At 34.7% G+C, this 19,435-nt stretch overlaps 1 pseudogene; it reads right to left on the bottom strand.

Moving 5' to 3' along the window:
- Positions 1–3,109: 3,109 nt before the first annotated feature.
- LOC103680563 lies at positions 3,110–4,047 on the bottom strand (annotated as a pseudogene).
- Between the last annotated feature and the right edge of the window lie 15,388 nt (positions 4,048–19,435).

Consider the following 19,435-nt stretch of genomic DNA (forward strand, 5'->3'; position numbering starts at 1 on the left):
TACCAAGTACTGTGCCTTCATCTTCCTTTCAGCAAACTAAGTCCAGAGACCTAGTGTGGTTTGCCTTAGGCCATGGTACATCAGGGATAATAAATGTTCCAGTTCTCCTGATTTCCTCCAATATTCAGTACCTGAAAGAGATAAGGAATCTCTCATGGGTATCCCTGTTCAATTCCACATTCCCTCAGGTTATTTCCAAAGATAACCACTGACAAAAACAGCAGACATTCTCACATTTTGCTGATTTGTATGGTAAGACTCCCTTCCTATTCACTCATTCTAACTTTCTCAAGGCTGGCCTCATATATGTGTGGCCTGGGCACTTTCACAGGGTCCCAGACTCACAAAGACTCTTTTGTTGCTTTAATGTCCAGTTTTTGCCATCTTGAAATTTTTAACAGTTTTCTCTCTGAGTCAACATGTGAGCAGAAGAGCTGGGGGGCAGCATTGGCATGTGACTTTGGCCCAGCAACAGGGCCTGCACATATGGGCTCAGACATCATGCTCACACAGCAGTCCCCCCGGCCTCCTCACAGGAATACACGCATCTTGCTCAAGGTGCCACAGGACCCCAAGGGAGTAGCTCTGTTGGAACTGGGATCAGATTGGTGACAGTGATGACAGCAGCAGCTGCAGAGGCAGCAACAATGGTGGAAGGAGCCACTGCCAGGAGAGAGAAGGAGCTGTGCCTGGCAACAGCAGTGACTCATGGTGGGGGTACGAGCTGAATTCCATCCCAAAGATCATTCCTGTGTCATTTACAAAATTATTAACTATCTTGCCTGAGAGTCAGTGCAGGAAATGCTATGGAGCTTAAGCAAGAATCCTCATCAGTATTTATCACAAAATGAAAGCACACACATTGTTATTTCAATAAAGTATATTGGGAAGTTACTAGAATTAATAAAATGATCCAAAATCTATGGTTTTAAAAAGTGCTGCAACATTGCAAAGTTAATGCCCACAGGTTTATAAATAAATATACAATTTAAAAATGTTAAAAAGATTTAAAAATTAGTATGAAATATTATTGTTGGGAAAGAATAATTTTCATATGAGGTTTTATAACCAGAAAGAAAGAAGTAACAGCAGATTAACTTGTAATAGAAAATGCAGTGATAAAATGAACAAATGTGAATTTGAAACATGAAGTGACATCCAGTTTTTATACGAAGTCCACATATTTCCAGAAATTGTAGAGGATTCACTAAAATTCCATTTATTAAAATTATATTAAAAAAAACAAATTCAGATTTATGTATAAAATTATCACTTTAAAACAGTTTACTACAGAAATATTTTAGAAAAAAAATTTCTCCTGAGAAAGTAAAAGTATATATTTAGATATAATGTGTCAAAAATTCAGTCCAATGTTTTCACCACTTATACATACTCTTAATAGCTAGAGTAACATAAGAATACAGATTCTTCTCAAAATTAAAAATGAGCAAAATTTAATTGCAGCTTAGTATTTTCCATGACTGATTAACAACGCTTTCGACTGTACTGATAGAAAACTGAAGTTCCTAAAAGTATAAATTGAAAAATAAAATTGGAAAAAAGTGAGCCAAAACATCTTATGAGCAATGAAGCCATCACAGAATAGTGTATTACTATGTATTATCCATAAAATTATAACACAAAAATGTTTGTCATTTGGATTGCATTTCATATGTAGTAAATTTTTTTTAAGAAAAAAAAATCTTGCTGTTTGAAGAAGAAAGCTCATATTTTCTCTTTGTGCAGTGCGCTGTAAATTATGCAGGGTATGAGCAGTCTCCTTTCTGCCAAGTCCGAGAAAGTAAAGACCATTTCTTCACTTACCAGTGAGGAGCAGTAATAGCAATCTACTTGAGTTGGAAGTTCACCTGAGCTGAGAGGTTTTTATTAGATTTGATGGTGGTTCCTGTTTTGAAAAGTGATTTATCAATGACATTTTATTGGTGTATGTAAGTTTACCTCCCAACAACCTGTTTCAGTAGAACTATGAGACATAGTGAGTGGAAAATAAAATATTACATGAGAAACATGATTTCATACAATGATAGCAGTGGCTATTGAGCATGTGTTTAGTGTGGGGGGTGGTCATGGGAATGTCCTGGAAATTGCTAATCCTACTAAACTTTCAATACACTCAGCTTACCATTGACCTCACAATTTCTTGATCTCTGTTAACACATTAAAGCCCTTATACTTGATCTTGAGGAATACATGATATGAAATAACTTTTCTAGGATTCACTTCCCTAAAAGGAGAACAAACTTGTATTTAACTCAGAATGGTGTAAGGATATTAGAATCTCTGATTAAGTCTCAGCTAAATCTTTTTTTTTTCTTTTTTAGATTGTGTTTATTTATTTGAGATAGAGTGAGTGAGAGAGAGAGAGCATGAGCAGGATGTGTGCAGAGAGAGAGGGAGAAGCAGGCTCTCCACTGAACAGGGAGTCCGAGGTAGTGCTATACCCTAGGACCCTGGGATCATGACCTGAGCCAAAGGCAGAAGCTTAAATGAATGACCCACCTGGGCACCCCTCAGGTAAATCCTTCTAAAGAGAAGTTACCACAAACTTAAAACACACACACACACACACACACACACACACAAACACACACACACACACAAAATAAAAAACAAAACAAAACAACAACAACAAAAAACAACAAGTAACTGGCAGAGATAAGTCACAAGTCTACAAGAAGTTTTCTGACTTCCAGTTAGATTGAGACATTCAGGAGACATTCACTTTTCTGTTTACATGTATTGGAAAATAAATTGCAAATACTAGAACTGTTATGTTGAATGACAACTTCAGTTAGAAAGTTTCTATTTTTATTTCTACATGAAAAATAACCATTTTCATTGAAAACATATTAGCAAACAAGTGTATTTGAAATCCATGAAAAAAAGTACCATAAAGGAAAAAAAATATATATATATATATGGCTCATAATGACATACATATTTGCAAGATAATTTTATCCACACATGAGTGATTTTCTTCTCTTCTTATTTTAGTCCTTACACTCTAAACATAAAATAATATTTTAGTTACTGGACACTGAAGAATGGACTTATAATCAGTGGTGGGTACATATGTAAGAAGCTTTGTCTACATTTTTACAGAGCAGATCCTCTGAATCACTTTTCTCAGGGCCCCCATCACCTCCTTGTTTCTCAGGCTGTATATGATCGTGTTGAGCATTGGGGTCAGGATGGTGTAGAAGACAGCCAGAACCTTGTCCTCTGTGGGAGATCGGAAGGATCTTGGGTGTAGATAAGTGTAAATAAAGGGTGCAAAGTATAAGGTGACCACAGTGAGGTGGGTGCTGCAGGTTGAATAGGCCTTCTTTCTCCCTTCTGTTGACCGCATGTGGCAGATGGTAAAGAGGACCCGGCCATAGGAACATGCAGTGCCAATGAAAGGAAACACAAGGAAGAAGATGGTGCTTAAAACACTGTGTACTCATAGACCCAGGTGTCCATGCAGGCCAGAGTCAACATGGCGGGGACATCACAGAAGAAATGGTTGATGGTCCTGGATCGACAGTAAGGGATACCAAAGGCATATACAGTGTGGGCACAGGAGTTGACTGAGCCCATTATCCAAGATCCCATTACCATTAGCACACACACTTTTTTTTTCATACGGATGGGATAGTGGAGAGGAAAGCAAATAGCCACATAACGATCATAAGCCATAGAAGCCAATAGTAAACCTTCTGTACCAGCTAAAGTAATGAAGAAGAAGCTCTGAACCCCACACCCGATGAAGGAGATAGACTTCTTTCCAGAGAGATAATCAGAAGCCATCTTGGGGACAATGTTGGAGATGTAGTTTAGGTCAATGAGAGAGAGCTGACTGAGTAAGAAATACATGGGAGTGTGGAGATGGGTATCTAGGAAGATGAGCAGAATCATGGACAGGTTCTCAAACAGAGCCATTAGAAAGATAAGAATGATGACAATGAAGAAGAAGAGGCCCATTCTTGTTGGTGGGAACAACCCCAAGAGGATGAAATCAGTTGATGTTTGAGTATAAATTTCCATGGGGCATTGATAGGATTTTCCTACAATCAGACAGAAAAGTAAGTCAAGTATAGAACAAGAAGCACTTTTTAATGTATCATTTTATTTAGACTGCGTATTATTTAAAATGTTACAAGGCTTAAGTGAATAACTGAAACTTTCAATTTTGGGGAAACAAAGCAAAACACTATTTAGTGACCCAGAGATCAAAATTTGAAGATGCAAGCATTAGTAGCTTATGTCTTTTCTAGGAAATCCTTAAAGTTATTAAAAAATGACATATATTTATTAAGAATTCATTAGGAAAATTATGTTTAAATGATGTACACAAACACAAGTATTGCCAAAATCAGATGTTTATTCTAAATACATGCATAGAAAATCAATGTAAATACATACATTTTTTAGTTATTTTAAGCACAAATGTTTATGACCCATAAATGATGATTTTTCTCTCATATCTAAGACTTATTCTAAAGCTGCAGCAGGCTATCAGCTTCTGTTGAGGAGCAACATTTCCTTCTTGAGTCCTCTTTACACAGTAATATCTAATCAAACATCCTTTAAGTCAGGTAAAAGTATTGCTTTCATCTGTTCTGAAATCTTAAATGAAGTCTTATTGTTAAGTACAATTTATAGAAAATCGTTTCCTTCTGCCTCCTCAACCAGTTTCTGGAAGTTCATGTAGACCCTTCAACTAAATTTCTACACACCATACTCATGGTAGGTTTCACAAATAGGAAAGAGTTCTTCCAAATAGCATATGTTATGTCTCTCTGTTTCTCCAGTACTTATATGATATACACTGCTCTATGGTGTTTTGTCTTACTCATTTTTCTTTTTTTCTAAGTTTTTATTTAAATTCCAGTGAGTTAACTTACAGTGTGATATTAGCCTCAGGTGCAGACCTTAGTAATTCCTCACTTACATACAACACCCAGTGCTCATCACTTCAAAGCTCTCCTTAATCCCATCTCTTCTTCACCCATCCCCAACCCACCTCATTGCTGGTAACCATCAGTTTGTTCTCTATAGTTAAGAGTATGTTTCTTGGTTTATCTCTCTCTCTGTTATTGGCCTTATCATTATTAGTTTTGTTTCTTAAATTCCCCATCTGAGTGAAACATTTTATTTAAAACTTTCCAATTCTAGAATAGTGTGTGAATTTAGTCACATACATTTGTCATCTGTCCCTCTTAAAAATATTATGCTGACAAAAAAATTGTAAGTCAAAACAGAACAGGCATCAAAAGGCACAATGAGAGATAAAACAGTTCAGGACCCTTGAATAAATGAATTTAGATAAAGGAATGATCAGTCACTTAAGTGGAAAAAAGGAAATAGCATCCTAAGACTCCGGGGGAGGTATGAGGAGGAATTCTCCACCCACATCGTAAGTGAACAAGATCTACACAGTATGTAGTAATTAAGTCTTAAATATTATTCTAGATCCAAATGATACCACGCTTTTAGGAAGTCTGAAACATGAAACAGGAATATGCATACATATGTGTGCAAACACACACACACACACATAGACATATTCACCCACTCATGCTCAAATATAAAATGAGCCAAAATGTTTGGGAAATATACAAATATTTTTTAATGGAACTCATGTTCAAAGAAGTATGAAATGTTATTAATTCACAATATAAACACTACTAGATAAATAAAAAGACATGTTGGGTAAAAAGAAAGGCTCTTGCAAACATAAATATATATAGATATAGATACAGATACAGATATATATACAGAAACACTCAGATATACTTATATATATGATAGAAAAGATTAAGGGAAAGCTTTTTTTTAAGATTTATTACTTATTTTGTAGAGAGAGAGAGCACATACACGCAGAAATGGGGGAGGGGCAGAAGGAGAGGGAGACAGAAGCACACTACCTTCCTATGTGGGGCTCAACATGGGCCTGGATCTCAGGACACTGAGATATTGACCTGGGTCAAAAACAAGAGTTGAACGCTTAACCAGCTGAGTAACCCAGGTCCCCCATGGATTAAGTAAAAATTTTAAAGATAAGCTGAAAAAACAAATCTACCCAAATTAAAAGAAAACAGCAACAAAACATGAAAGATTGTCATTTTGTAACATTTGGAGAATTGGAGAATTAATATACGGGAACACATATATGCTTATTGTCATTCTTAGATATACATACACCAAGATAATAATGGAGTTAATATTATCAAAAGAAAATGTTTTTCAAAATTATATATATGATCCACCATATTCAAACAGGATATATAGAACACAGAAAAAAAATGTGAAAATATTTTATCGAAAGATGCTGTCTTAACAATTCTAAATGTCTTCTTGAAAACATTTTCTAAAATTTCTCAATATCACCTGTAAACATATGGACCTAAAAATGTTTTGAAAGAGATAGTAGTAATAATGATGAGAAGTAATAATGAGGAGATAATATTCTACACATAGACATAGTAACTAAAATATCATCAGGTTATACAGCAATTTATATTTTTTTTGTATCTTAGCAATAAATACTAAAAGGTATAACAATACTGTCAACCTTGCCATTCTTTTTTATGATAATTTTTATTATGTTATATTAGTCACCATACAGTACATCCCTATTTTTTTGTAAATTTATATGATTCATTACTTGCGTATAACACCCAGTGCCCCATGCGATACGTGCCCTCCTTAATACCCATCTCCTTGCCATTCTAAACACAAAATGGGATGTAACTATTTTAAAAGGACGGGAAAAGGGAAAAAGGAGTTGGATGTCATTGTACAGGGAGGGGGAGTTTCTTCATCCACAGTGGCTGGAATGACAAGTCAAAAATGATCTTTGATATTTAGAATTTAATTATTAAAGATAAACATATTAGTGGAAAATACATGGGTAAATTGAAAACATAAAAACGTGGTAAAGTAATATGAAATAATTTCCTCAATGATCAGGAGTGGGTAACGAGAACACTGTTTTACCCTATGATGTGTTGAGATCATGTTCCTACCTTACTTGAATAAAATATTAAGGTGATTCAAAAACTGATGGCACATTTAAAAATGTAACTCACAATACCATTCACAACTATCATCTACTCAAACCATGGCACATTTAAAAATGTAACTCACAATACCATTCACAAGTATCATTCTACTCAATAGTGAAAACTGAAAGCGTTTCCTCTAAAAAAAAAAAAAAAAACTAAGCAAAACAACTCCTAATCAACATTGTACTGAAATTAAAACCAGAGCAATTAGGCAGAAACAAACAAACAAAAAATATTGAAATTGGAAATAAAGAAGTAATACGATCCTTATTGGCAAACATTATTTTACATGTAGAAAATTCAAAAGTGTCTACAAAACTATGATAGAACTAATAAACAAATTTAGCAAAGTTTCAGGGTACAAAATCATTTGTGCTTCTATACCCTAATAATGTAAAATCATAAGAATTCTTTTAAAAATGGTATAGTACACTAACATTATAATAAAAAACCATAAATACTTGGGAATAAACTTAAGAAGTGGGAGAAAACTGTGCACTGAAAGTCACAAAACATTGCTGAAAGTAATTGAAGAAAAAACAATTAACAAAAACACCATGTGTTGATGGATTGGTAAAATTAATATTGTTAACATGTAAATGCTACCATAAGCCAACTACAGATTCAATGAAATGTCTATCATAATCCCCATGAAGTTTCTACAGAAATAGAAAAATACATTTAGAATCAATATATCATCTCAAGTGTCCCTGGATAGCCAGAACAATCTTATGAAATAATTAGAGAGCTCATTCATTCTGATCAAAAACTTACTAAAAAAGCTATGATAAAGACAAACAGTGTAGGGACACCTGGGTGGCTCAGTCAGTTAAGTGTCTGCCTTCAGCTCAGGTCATGATCTCAGGGTCCTGGGATCAAGCCCTGTATCAGCCCTTTGCTTGGCAGGGAGGCTGCTTCTTCCTCTGCCTGCTCTGCAGGCCACTGAACCAGCTTTTGCTCTCTGTCTCTAACAAATAAATAAATAAAAATAAACTAAAATCTTAAAAAAATAAAAAAAATAAAAATAAATAAAAACAGTGTAGTATTGGCACAGAGACACAAACCAATAAAATAAATACATCAGAATAAATATTTCCCATATGTGGTCAAATGATTTTTAAAAACATTTTCCACATCACACTGGGTTGTCTTTTTTTTTCATTTGTATTTAATATTTATTTATTTGTATTTGAGAAAGGGAGAGAGCGGGGGGGGGGGGGAGGCAGAGAATCTCAAGGAGACTCCCCACTGAGCATGAAGACCAATGTGGGGCTCCATGTCATGAGCCTGAGATCAGGACCTGAGCCGAAATCAGGAGTCTGACAGCCAACTGAGCCACTCAGGTGTCCCAACGGGATTGTCTTTTCAAACAATTGTGCAGGGAAAACTGGATATCCACATGCAAATAATGAAATTGAACCATTACTTTACGCCATATAGAGAAATTAACTTAAATAGATCAGATAGCTAAATAGAAAGATAAAACTATATACTTTTAGAAGAAAGCATAGGGAAATGTGCCACAACACTGGATTTAACTGCACTTTCATGGTTATGACACCAAAATGTGTGTGGGATCATCAACAATATAGACAAACTTGACTTCCTCAAAATTAAAAAAATATTATGTCCCAAAAATCTATCAGCACACTGATGAGAAAGCCACAGAATGGGAAAAAAAGTGTGCAAAGTATATATCAGATAAGGAATTGATATAAAGAATATTATGAAGAACTATAGGTGAACAACAGAAAATCTAATTTAAAGTTTGCAGAACCAGTTGAATAAACATTTCTCCAAAAATATGAGCTATGACAATGAAGCACAGGTGAATAGGTTCATAATCAATAATTGTTAGGGAATTCAAATTGAAAGTACAGAGAGATACCCTCTCACCCATTAGGATGGCTACTACTACAAAGTAGGCAAGAGCAAGATTGATGGGAATGTGAAAAAAATTACACACTTGTGCAGTGCTGGTGACAATGAGGATGGTAAAAGTAGTGTGAAAAATGCCAGAGTAACGTCTCAAAATAAAAATAATTACAAACCTAGAATCACCCTAGGATCCAGCAATTGCACTCTGAGTATATGTGGAAGGGAAATAAAACCAGAGTCTGGAATAGATATCTGCATAGCCGTGTTTATAGCAGCTTTATTCACAGTAACTGAACGGTGGAAGCCACAAAAGTGTCCGCAAATACAGGGTATGTATATATGATACTATTCAGTTTAGAAAAGAAAGAAATTCTGCTCTATGCCACAACATAAATGAAGTTTTCAGACATTATGGTAAGTAAAATAAACCAGTCATAAGAAGCCATATGTATGATTTCATATGTCCAAGGTACTCAGAGTAATCAAATTCTTAAAAACGAAAGTGGAATGGGGGATTCCAGGGGCTGGGGAGAGGGAGGAGCAGAGAGTTAATATTTAATGGGTGTGGAGTTACAGTGCGCTAAGATGAAAATGTTCTGCAGTGATGATGGTTGCACAGTAATGTGAATTCAGTTAATGTCATTAGAAAGTACACTTTAACATAAATAAAATTGTGTGTATATATAAACATTACCTAAATTATTCCTTGTTCCAAACTCCAAGAATATTGTACAAAACCTACAATAGGATCCTAAATATATGCCGTGCAATTGAGCTGTGAACACTCTGTGGCCTCTGAAAAATTGCAAAGAAAAAAGTGGAGGGTATTTTTTTACCCAAAAATGTCATTTGGATTCAACCTGATATTGTGTATTAGACCATTTCTGTAGTATACTATTTATATTAGTAATTTAATTATTGACAAGTATAAACATAATATTTAAAATTACCAGTAAAATTATGATCATTCTTACCACATGTAATTTATATAAGGCTGTCTAATGAAGTTTCCAATGAGTGAGTTAGTATTATTCCCTCTAAAGGTGAAAAAAATTGGCACAGAACAGAAGTAATGAATGGCACATCATATCTGATATTTGATGCCATGTATTATGACTGCCACATTAGATGTTTTATTACTCATGGTGCACTGTTCTAATAGCCTGACACAGGATGTTGTTTAAAGGACCCCTGAATCTGACAGGGATGTATATTCAACTGTCAGATGTTAGCCTTGAATTTTTCACAGTGTAAAGAAGTCATTTTTTTCTTACATAAAAATAAATCCAAGTAACTTATTTCTGTTCCCTTCATGTTGGTTTTATCCATTCAAAAAACAATGAATAACCTATATTGAGCATATTTATAACACAGTCTCAAACTCTTTGTGTTTTTTTTAAGGTTTTACTTGAGTGAAAGACAGAGTGTGAGTGGGGGGAAGAATAAAAGGGGAGGGGAGGGACAAACTTACTCCATGCTGAGCATAGAGCCTGATGCAAGATTTGATCCCAGGACCCGGAGATAATGATCTGAGCCAAAACCAAGGTTCATATGCTTAATCAACTGAGCCACCCAGGTGGCCCTCCATCACTTTGATTTTTTTTTTAAGACCATCAGGTTTACTCAGTTTAACAGATTCATGGCAATGTTGGTATCCACAGCCAACTTCTGACAGCCCTCAGGGAACATGAGAAACACCAGCATGCACCCTGAAAATCCTTTTGAATTCACTCTCAATCTCTGTGATTTTTTAAATTTCCCTAAAAATTTTGCAATCTGGGCATCAACATTACAGAATATATGGGAGGAAAGAAATAGCTGAAAACATTCTGATGGTTTCATAGTGAACAGAAGAAACAAGCCTAGAATCTTCATCATGTCCTACACGAAAGACAAGATAAATGTATGAAGATAAAGGTATGAAGATAGGTTGATAACTGGAATGTGTCAGAATAAATGTCAGAATTAAATTGTACTTGATACTGACCTCTATCTCTTGAACTTGATATCACAATAATATTATATAGATGATAAAATTGAGATGCAGGAGTTCTAAGTGAATTCAACTTAAATATATATATTTGGATGACTGGATTTCCTACTCGATTATCTATCTATCTATCTATCTATCTATCTATCTATCTATCTATCATCTATCTAGTCTATCCATCATCCATCTATCATCCATCTATCATCTATCTATCTAAATGCATCCTACATCTTATCTTTCAAATATTAAATATTTTGAGATACTTGTTCTGAAATGAGCGTTGGCCAATTTTTATCCACCAAAACACACATAAACTGAAAAAGGGAGAAAAAATAATGAATTAAAGGTTATTAAAATAGAAATTCTAAATAAGTAGTAGAAGAAAAAGAATGTATGTGAAACCTTCCTTAAAACACCAAATTATTTTAGTGTTTATAGTTTTCTTAGTTGAACATACTCTGTTTTCTCAGAAGCATTGGTCTATTTTCACTTGACCACACTATAACCACACACATTACCTGATAAAAAATAGTTTCTCAAAGCCTCTAAATAAAATTCAATCCCTGTTCTGTTCCCAATGCAAAGTGTCCTTACCTAGGAGATTTGGCTTGCAAAGGCACACCCATATTCTCTCCTGTGTAATTTATATTATAGGTGTCCATATTCTACCTAATGAGTAAAATCATCCGAATACTACCCGAATTCAAAATGAATTACATATTACCATCTCTTGAAGTCAGTATGCATCTGTTTTTTCCTATGTTAATATGTAGATATGAAAATTAAATCATGCAGAAAACTAATTTTACTAGTTCATATATTTAGAAAACAAATGCTTTTAAAATGATTTTTCATTATTAAAAATATAAAAGAATCAACACGATCACAGAGATATATAGTGAGTTTTTTAAGCCTGTTCAGTGACCCACTGATAGAGTTAGGAAATGTCATCTAGAATATAGATAAAACAGAGTTATCCACTGGCACACAGATTTTTATGACCTACACTCTCTTCAATTTTGATCAAAACTATTCCTTCCAAAAAAAATCATGATCACACAATAATTCTGATCATTTACAGAGGTGCAGAAAAAGTACAGATTTACCTAAGAAGCCTCCTTAATATGGTTTTGCTGGAAGAGTTATAAGAAATCACAGATTAGATTTTAAGGGCCTGTAAATCACAAGACACTCTCCACCAGGTTTCATAGGAATTTGAATCATTTTCTCAAGATCCCTGAAATAGCCTAAAATACTTGACCTTCTCCAAAGTGACTTTCTTTATTCACCTGGAGGCCTGGGAATCCAGTAAACCAGGTTACCAGATCAATTCCCCAGGAGGGCTTTGAAATCATTAGCTGCATAAAGTGAAACTTCGTTCCTAAAAATTGGTTGATCATACTTCAGTGTGCATGTCTTAAGGGGAATTATTTTAAATAAAATTATCTTGCTTAACCACCAGTTATGTAAAGTTTACATCATTGTAAAATGGCTTTTATACAATCAGACTGAGATGATCCAGAAGAGGGTGCTCTGGGTTCTAGATCAGTGTAAATCTCCACAGATTCCTTTCCTGGAATTCTGCATGAGATTTCACATCCTTTCAAGTCTTTCCACAACAGATTCTACTAAAGAGACAATGAATTTATAGTTTTCATTCCTTTAGTGAATTAGACATTTTAATGATAATATTTAGTATTGAAGCAAAGTGTACTTTCATTTTTAAAAATAACTATGCATTTTTTAGAGTATAAAGAGATCTGGACACAGTATTTCCATAGGTTCATGTTTGAGTGATTCCAATCCATATAATTCCTTAAAATTTCACAATGGTGAATCAGCATTAGTAGATAAATAGGTAATTAGGTAGGCGGATATATTCAAAGATAGATATTAATTACAAGACCTGCCTTTCAACTTCTGTTTGGCAGTGAGAATGGGTTTATTTTCATTCATTCTACCTGTGCACTGGAGAAAGTTTAGGTTTAAAGCTAGATGTGATTCTAGCTCACCTGCTCACAGGAAATAGGAGATTGGATTAAAGAATTTAACTATTAGAGCCTGTACTTTGTATGTACAGCAGATATAAAGAAACATTAGGTATTACGAGTTATCTATGAGATAAGACATAGTGAAAATATAGTGAATATTTGGCTATACATTGTCACGGAAGAGTAGCTGTAAATTTCAGCATCTTTATTATTATCATTGTCTTTACCTTCACTTTTCATTCACTACACTAGATGATAAGATTCAAATTGTTTCCATATGTTCTCCTCACTGATATTCACAAAAACTCTGCAAGGTACTTAAGTCAGATATTATTATTGATTTTTCACTGGAAATGTGTTCATGTGTATGAGAATTGAAAACAAACGCAAATGTTAGAAGCATAAACACATCAATTTCACATAGCTTGTGTTTAAAACAAACAAAAACAATGTTGGAGAGGATGTGGAGAAAGGGGATCCCTCTTACATTGTTGGTGGGAATGCAAGTTGGTACAGCCACTCTGGAAAACAGTGTGGAGGTCTCTTAAAAGTTCAAAATTGAGTTACCCTATGATCCAGCCATTGCACTACTGGGTATTTACCCCAAAGAGACAGACGTAGTGAAGAGAAGGGCCATATGCACCCCAATGTTCATAGCAGCATTGTCCACAATAGCTAAATAGTGGAAGGAGCCAAGATGCCCTTCAGCAGATGACTGGATTAAGAAGTTGTGGTCCATATATTCATGAGATATTACTCAGCCATCAAAAAGAATGATTTCTCAACATTTGCTGCAACATGGATGGGACTGAAGGAGATAATGCAAAGCGAAATAAATCAAGCAGAGAAAGACAATTATCATATGGTTTCATTCATTTATGGAACATAAGAAGTAGGAAGATCAGTAGGAGAAGAAAGGGAAGAAGAAAGGGGGGGGGCTAAACAGAAGGGGGAATGAACCATGAGAGACTATGGACTCTGGGAAACAAACTGAGGACTCCCGGGTGGGGGGGGGAATGGGATACGCTGGTGATGAGTATTAAGGAGGGCACGTATTGCATGGCGCACTGGGTGTTATACACAAGTAATGAATCATGGAACTTCACATAAAAAACTAGGGATGTACTGTATGGTGACAAACATAATATAATAAAAAATATTGTTATTAAAAAAAAAACAAAAACAATCAATTGCCATAACTAAACATACAGTAACCTGGATTATTTCCAGAAGTTGGCTTTCACAATTTACACACCCACTCCACACACACACACGCATACACACACACGCACACACCATTGGACTTTTTCAGTTTTGTTTTCTTTTAATCTTCACTACACACAGGATTCCCTTGCTCCCTGAAAGCAGAGTACCCTTCCAAAAGCTTCCATAAGCTGAAAGTGCATGAAGTGAAAAAACAGTTACCATTAATTTTTATAAATTATTTTTCATCATTACCAGACTCGAAAATAACCACTCCTAGGCTTTTCAGATACCACAGAACACATCTTGCTGATGCGTGTACAAAATAAATCACATCAACAGGGGCTCACACACACAGTTCAAAGCTATGAAGGATGGGTGCTGAGATTCTTAATGTAGTTCCTGGGGAAGCGGCTTGTCAGTGCCACGTTCCCTGCTCTGTGCGCCTGAGGCCTCCCTGATGCCTTGCTGCCAAGTACACACTGAGTGCCAATTTCACCTTTTACATTTTTTCTTTTTCTAAAAGTGGAAATCTTTTCAGATTTCATTGGGTTAGCATGAGTAGTACTGAAGTAGGTCTTTGTGAAAGCAAACTGGCGTAACAGAAACTTAAAAAAATGAGGGATATCTGTATTCTGATGTGTGTTTTTATATAAAATCTAGACAAATGATTTCTAGGTTTTAGTTAGAGTGAATTTATGTAGGGTGAAAAGCAAGTAGGAAGCACCATTAAGATTGCCTTGGGGCCATGTAAGCACTCTTCCTTTATGGAAAAAGAAGAAATAATTATGAAAGACAATTGTCCCCCACAAACTTGTGAGGATTTGGGCCCTTAAGTGTTAGTTTTGTTTAATTTTTTTAAATAATAATATTTTTATTATATTATGTTAGTCACCATACAGTACATCCCTAGTTTTTGATGTAAAGTTCTATGATTCATTTCTTCCATATAATACCCAGTGCACCATGCAATACATGCCCTCCTAAATACCCATCACTGGCCTATCCCAATCACCTGAGCACATACAAAGCATACTCCATTAGGATCCTCATTTCATTTACCATCCTGAGAGCACGTTTGTAAATCAGCTCAAAAACCATGTCTTGTTGTCTATTTTACATTCTATAATTGCTGCCCAACATTTTTTCTATAAATGTCTTCGTTCAAGTATCACTAGGAAAATATTCTGATATTTGAAGTATCATTTTAATTTACATAAACATTTCTATTTTATCATGGCGTATCACCATTATTATTAATTATATTCCAGAATATGGTAAAGGGTACATTTACATAGTGCTCATCATAAACCCAGAGCAGCAGTCCATAGATACTATCAACAGTAGCCTTTACTATCAATTTTACTATTTTTCAGTAAGATTTTCACAATCACTCGTAATCAGATTAATTCTCAGAGTTGTATAAGAACACTTTTTCAGTTTACAAAGAACTTCATGTGTTAAAAAATGAACATGTGTTGAAACAGCCAATTCATTTCTTTCATTTTTAAGAGTATACACTCTACAAGAAATTATTTATATATTGTTTTAAACTACTTCAGTAAAATAAGAAGACAGAGTTCTCTGGATAATGAGATGCCTAATTGTATCTATTACTTATTATACACTACACTATTATATTCTAAATAAGGTTCTCTTAAACACTTGCTGAGGAGTCTCACTTCTTGTATGATTATTAAAAATAAGAAAGCAATTGAAATCAGTGCAGTATCTTGTGTTATCTTTGCCCTTTCACAAATGCATGGCTTGGGTGGATGATGGTGGTCTAGTCATCATCATATGAAGGAAGACATTTTATCAGTAACTGTCTTCAAATATCTTCCATACAAGTGTATATATTAATCTCTCATCTCTACACTTGAAATGTTAGATACCTCTAAGAAACACAACAGCAAAAATGATTCTATGCCTTCTTTAACTGGATATTTAACCTATTGCTTTTTGTTTGGTTTCTTTGGTTGTTTGGTTAGTTGTGTTTTGTTTTTTCTTTTTCTTTTGTATTCACTTGGGAATGTCCACTGAGACTTGGACAGTACAGGTTAAGTGACTAATAGCCCAAGATACACCTAAACCAAGATTGGGGAAGGAGTTCAACTAATTTCTTCAGATATTTTCACAGAGGTGTTAAGGGTCAATTCAATGGTTAACGAAACAGAGATTCAAATTCTTCCAATGTTAGTGTGTCTCTAAAGTTTCATTGATCACATATTTTATATATTGTTCTTCAGTAAGTTCACAGTGACGATAAATCTGCAGATATTATTTCCCAATTTTGATTGTATTAGCCAACACATTTGTTAATTAAATGGAATGTTTCAATTTAAAAGAAAACATACAAGAAATTCTAAAAGCAACTAATGAATCGTAGAACACTACATCAAAAACAAATGATGTACTACATGTTGGCTAATTGAACATAATAAAAAAAATCCTTAAAATATCACAACTATGATAGCTATCTATAATTTATACTAGGTATGACATATTTTCAAATTTTTCCATTTTGCTGGAAGAAAAACATTAAACTATGAAACAATTTTTCTTATTAAACTAAATAATGAAAATAATATTACTCATTTTAATGCAAGAATATTTTTAAAAAATGTTTAACAATGCATAATCATTGCAGACATCTTAAATATCCTTTTGTTTTTCCTGGCTTCCAGTAACTGAATTAATTACACTTTTTACTTGGGAAAAGGTAAAAATGGGTCCAGTTTAAAATTTTTAAAAATATTTTAAGTTATTTGAATTCCTAATTATAATGTATCTCCATACCACCTTGTTTATTTCTAATCTATTTTGAATTCCTTTGAACTTTATGGGTCTGTATGATCATTTCTCTCCCCATAAATGGAAGTTCATTCTTACTATTTCCTAAACTAAGCTTTCTGCCCCTTTCTCTTTCTCTCCTCCTTCTGGGGTTTTCATGCTACATATGTTGGTTTCTTATGGGATCCCATGAATTCTCTAAGCTTTCTTTCACTTAAACTGTTTTTGAATTTATTTCCCTCTTTTCCTTCTTGCTGGAAAATTTTAAGTAATCTATCTTTGAGCTCACTGTTTCTTTCTTGTTTTTGATCAAGTCTGTATAGACTCTTGATTCTTTTTCAGCTCTGTCATTGTGTTCTTCAGTTCTAGAATTTCCATTTGCTTTTTTTTAAGCTTTAATCTCTGTGTTAAAGGTATCATTTTGCTCAAATATGGTTTTACTGATTTTGTTAAGTTTTTTGTTTTTTATTCCCCTTTTAAGTAAATATTCTGAATTCTTTATCAGGTAGTTTTTAGATCTTCATTTCTTATGGTCAGTTGCTTGCATTTCACTTTCTTTTGGGAGTGTCATGTTTCCCTGACACTTTGTAAACCTTGTACCATTGCATTGGTGTTTGCTTATTTGAAGAAGTAGTTACTTTTCCAGTATTGATAGTTGGGATTTGACAGGAAAACTCTTTTACCAGTCAATTTAGCCAGAAATTTGGGACAGGTCAGCAAGAACATAACACAAATGGTCTGACCCACAGGGTCCATGGGCAAGTGGGCTTGACACTTGTGTCCACAGAAAACTTGGATGCTCACTTGACTCTCTTTTCCCTATGGAGGGAGTGAAACTGTCCTTTCTACTTTCTTCAATTTGCCTTTTCCATTCCCATGCTTTTATGTGGAATCCAGAGCTCTCAAAATGGTATGTCTGTGGATGGATGGTTATTTATATCCACGTTTCTTTGAAGAGATATAGGCCACAACCTCTTATTCTTGAATTGTACTGACACAATCACTGTGTGTGGAGAGGTCACGATAGCTCCATGTTCAGGCATAGAAGTACTGAGTGAGACACTCACAGCTCTACCATGCCTTGGCAAACTCAAAGAGCAAAGTGATCCAAAATTCCCTCTATATTCCCCCAAACTGCCTCAAAATTAGTGAGGATTGAATACCACAGATCTCCCCATGAAACACCACAAAACCAGTCTTGTTGTGGAGTCATGGCATTTGGTTTATCCTAAGAAATGGCAGAAAGGAATAGAACATAAAGAAAATCCTGATCTGTTTACATTTATTTTTTTGAATTAAAAAAAAATTAAAGATTTTATTTACTTGAGAGAGCGAAAGAGAGAGAGCATGAGTGGGGGTAGAGGGGCAGAGTGAGAGGGAGAAGCAGACTCCTCACTGAGCATGGGCCTGATGTGGGGCTTGATCCCAGGACCCTGAGATCATGACCAGCCTGAAGTCAGACACTTAATTGACTGAGACACCCAAACACACCAGTGATCTATTTACATTTCATTTCTGTGTTCAGTGCAATTGAATTATTCATAAAGTCACACAGCTCATAGATCAATGATCAGAGGGGTGCCTGGGAGGCTCAGTCGCTTACTTGTCTGCCTTCTGTTCAGGTCATGATCCAAGCATCCTCAGATTGAGCCCCACGTTGAGGTCTTTACTTAGTGGGGAGCCCTCTTCTCCCTGTTCCTCTCCGCCACCCTACTCATGATCTCTCTCTCACTCTGTCTCAAATAAATAAAATCTTGAAAAAAAAATCAATGATCATATTTACTGATTTTTGTTACATATGTATGTATTTGCTTATTGATTTTTTTAAAATTTTAATTCCAGTATAGTTAACTTACAGTGTTATTAGTTTAAGGTGTAAAGTACAGTTTCAACAGTTCTGTACATTAGTCAGTTCCCATCAAGATAAGTGTACTCTTAATCCCTCACACCTATGTTACCCATCCCCATCCCGACCTCCTCTCTCTAACCACCAGTTTTGTTTTCTATCGTTAACAGTCTGTTTTTTGGTTTGTCTCACTGGTTTTTGGTTTGGTTTGTTTTATTTTACTTTCTTCATTTTATTTGTTTCTTAAATTCCACATATGAGTGAAATCATATGGTATTTGTCTTTCTCTCACAGGATTACATTTCTTAGTCTTCTGCTCATTTTTTAATTGAAGTATTTGTTCTTTTAAGTGTTGAATCATATAAGATCATTATATATTATGGACAATAACTATGTATCAGATATTTCATTTTCAAATATCTTCTCCCATTCAGTAGGTTGTCTTTTTGTTTTGTTGATTGTTTCCTTTGCAGTGGATATGGTTTTTATTTTGATAGTTCAATTTTGGGTTTCTTTCTCTTGCTTCAGGAGACATATCCAGAAAATGTTGCTATGGGTGATTCCAAAGATCTTGACTGTGCTCTTTTCTAGAAATTTTATGATTTCAGGTCCCACATGTAGGTCCTTACTCCATTTCAGTTGATTTGTATGTATGGTGTAAGAA

This window comes from Ursus maritimus, unplaced genomic scaffold (assembly GCF_017311325.1).
Source record: "Ursus maritimus isolate PB19 unplaced genomic scaffold, ASM1731132v1 scaffold_5, whole genome shotgun sequence".
NCBI lineage: Eukaryota > Metazoa > Chordata > Mammalia > Carnivora > Ursidae > Ursus > Ursus maritimus.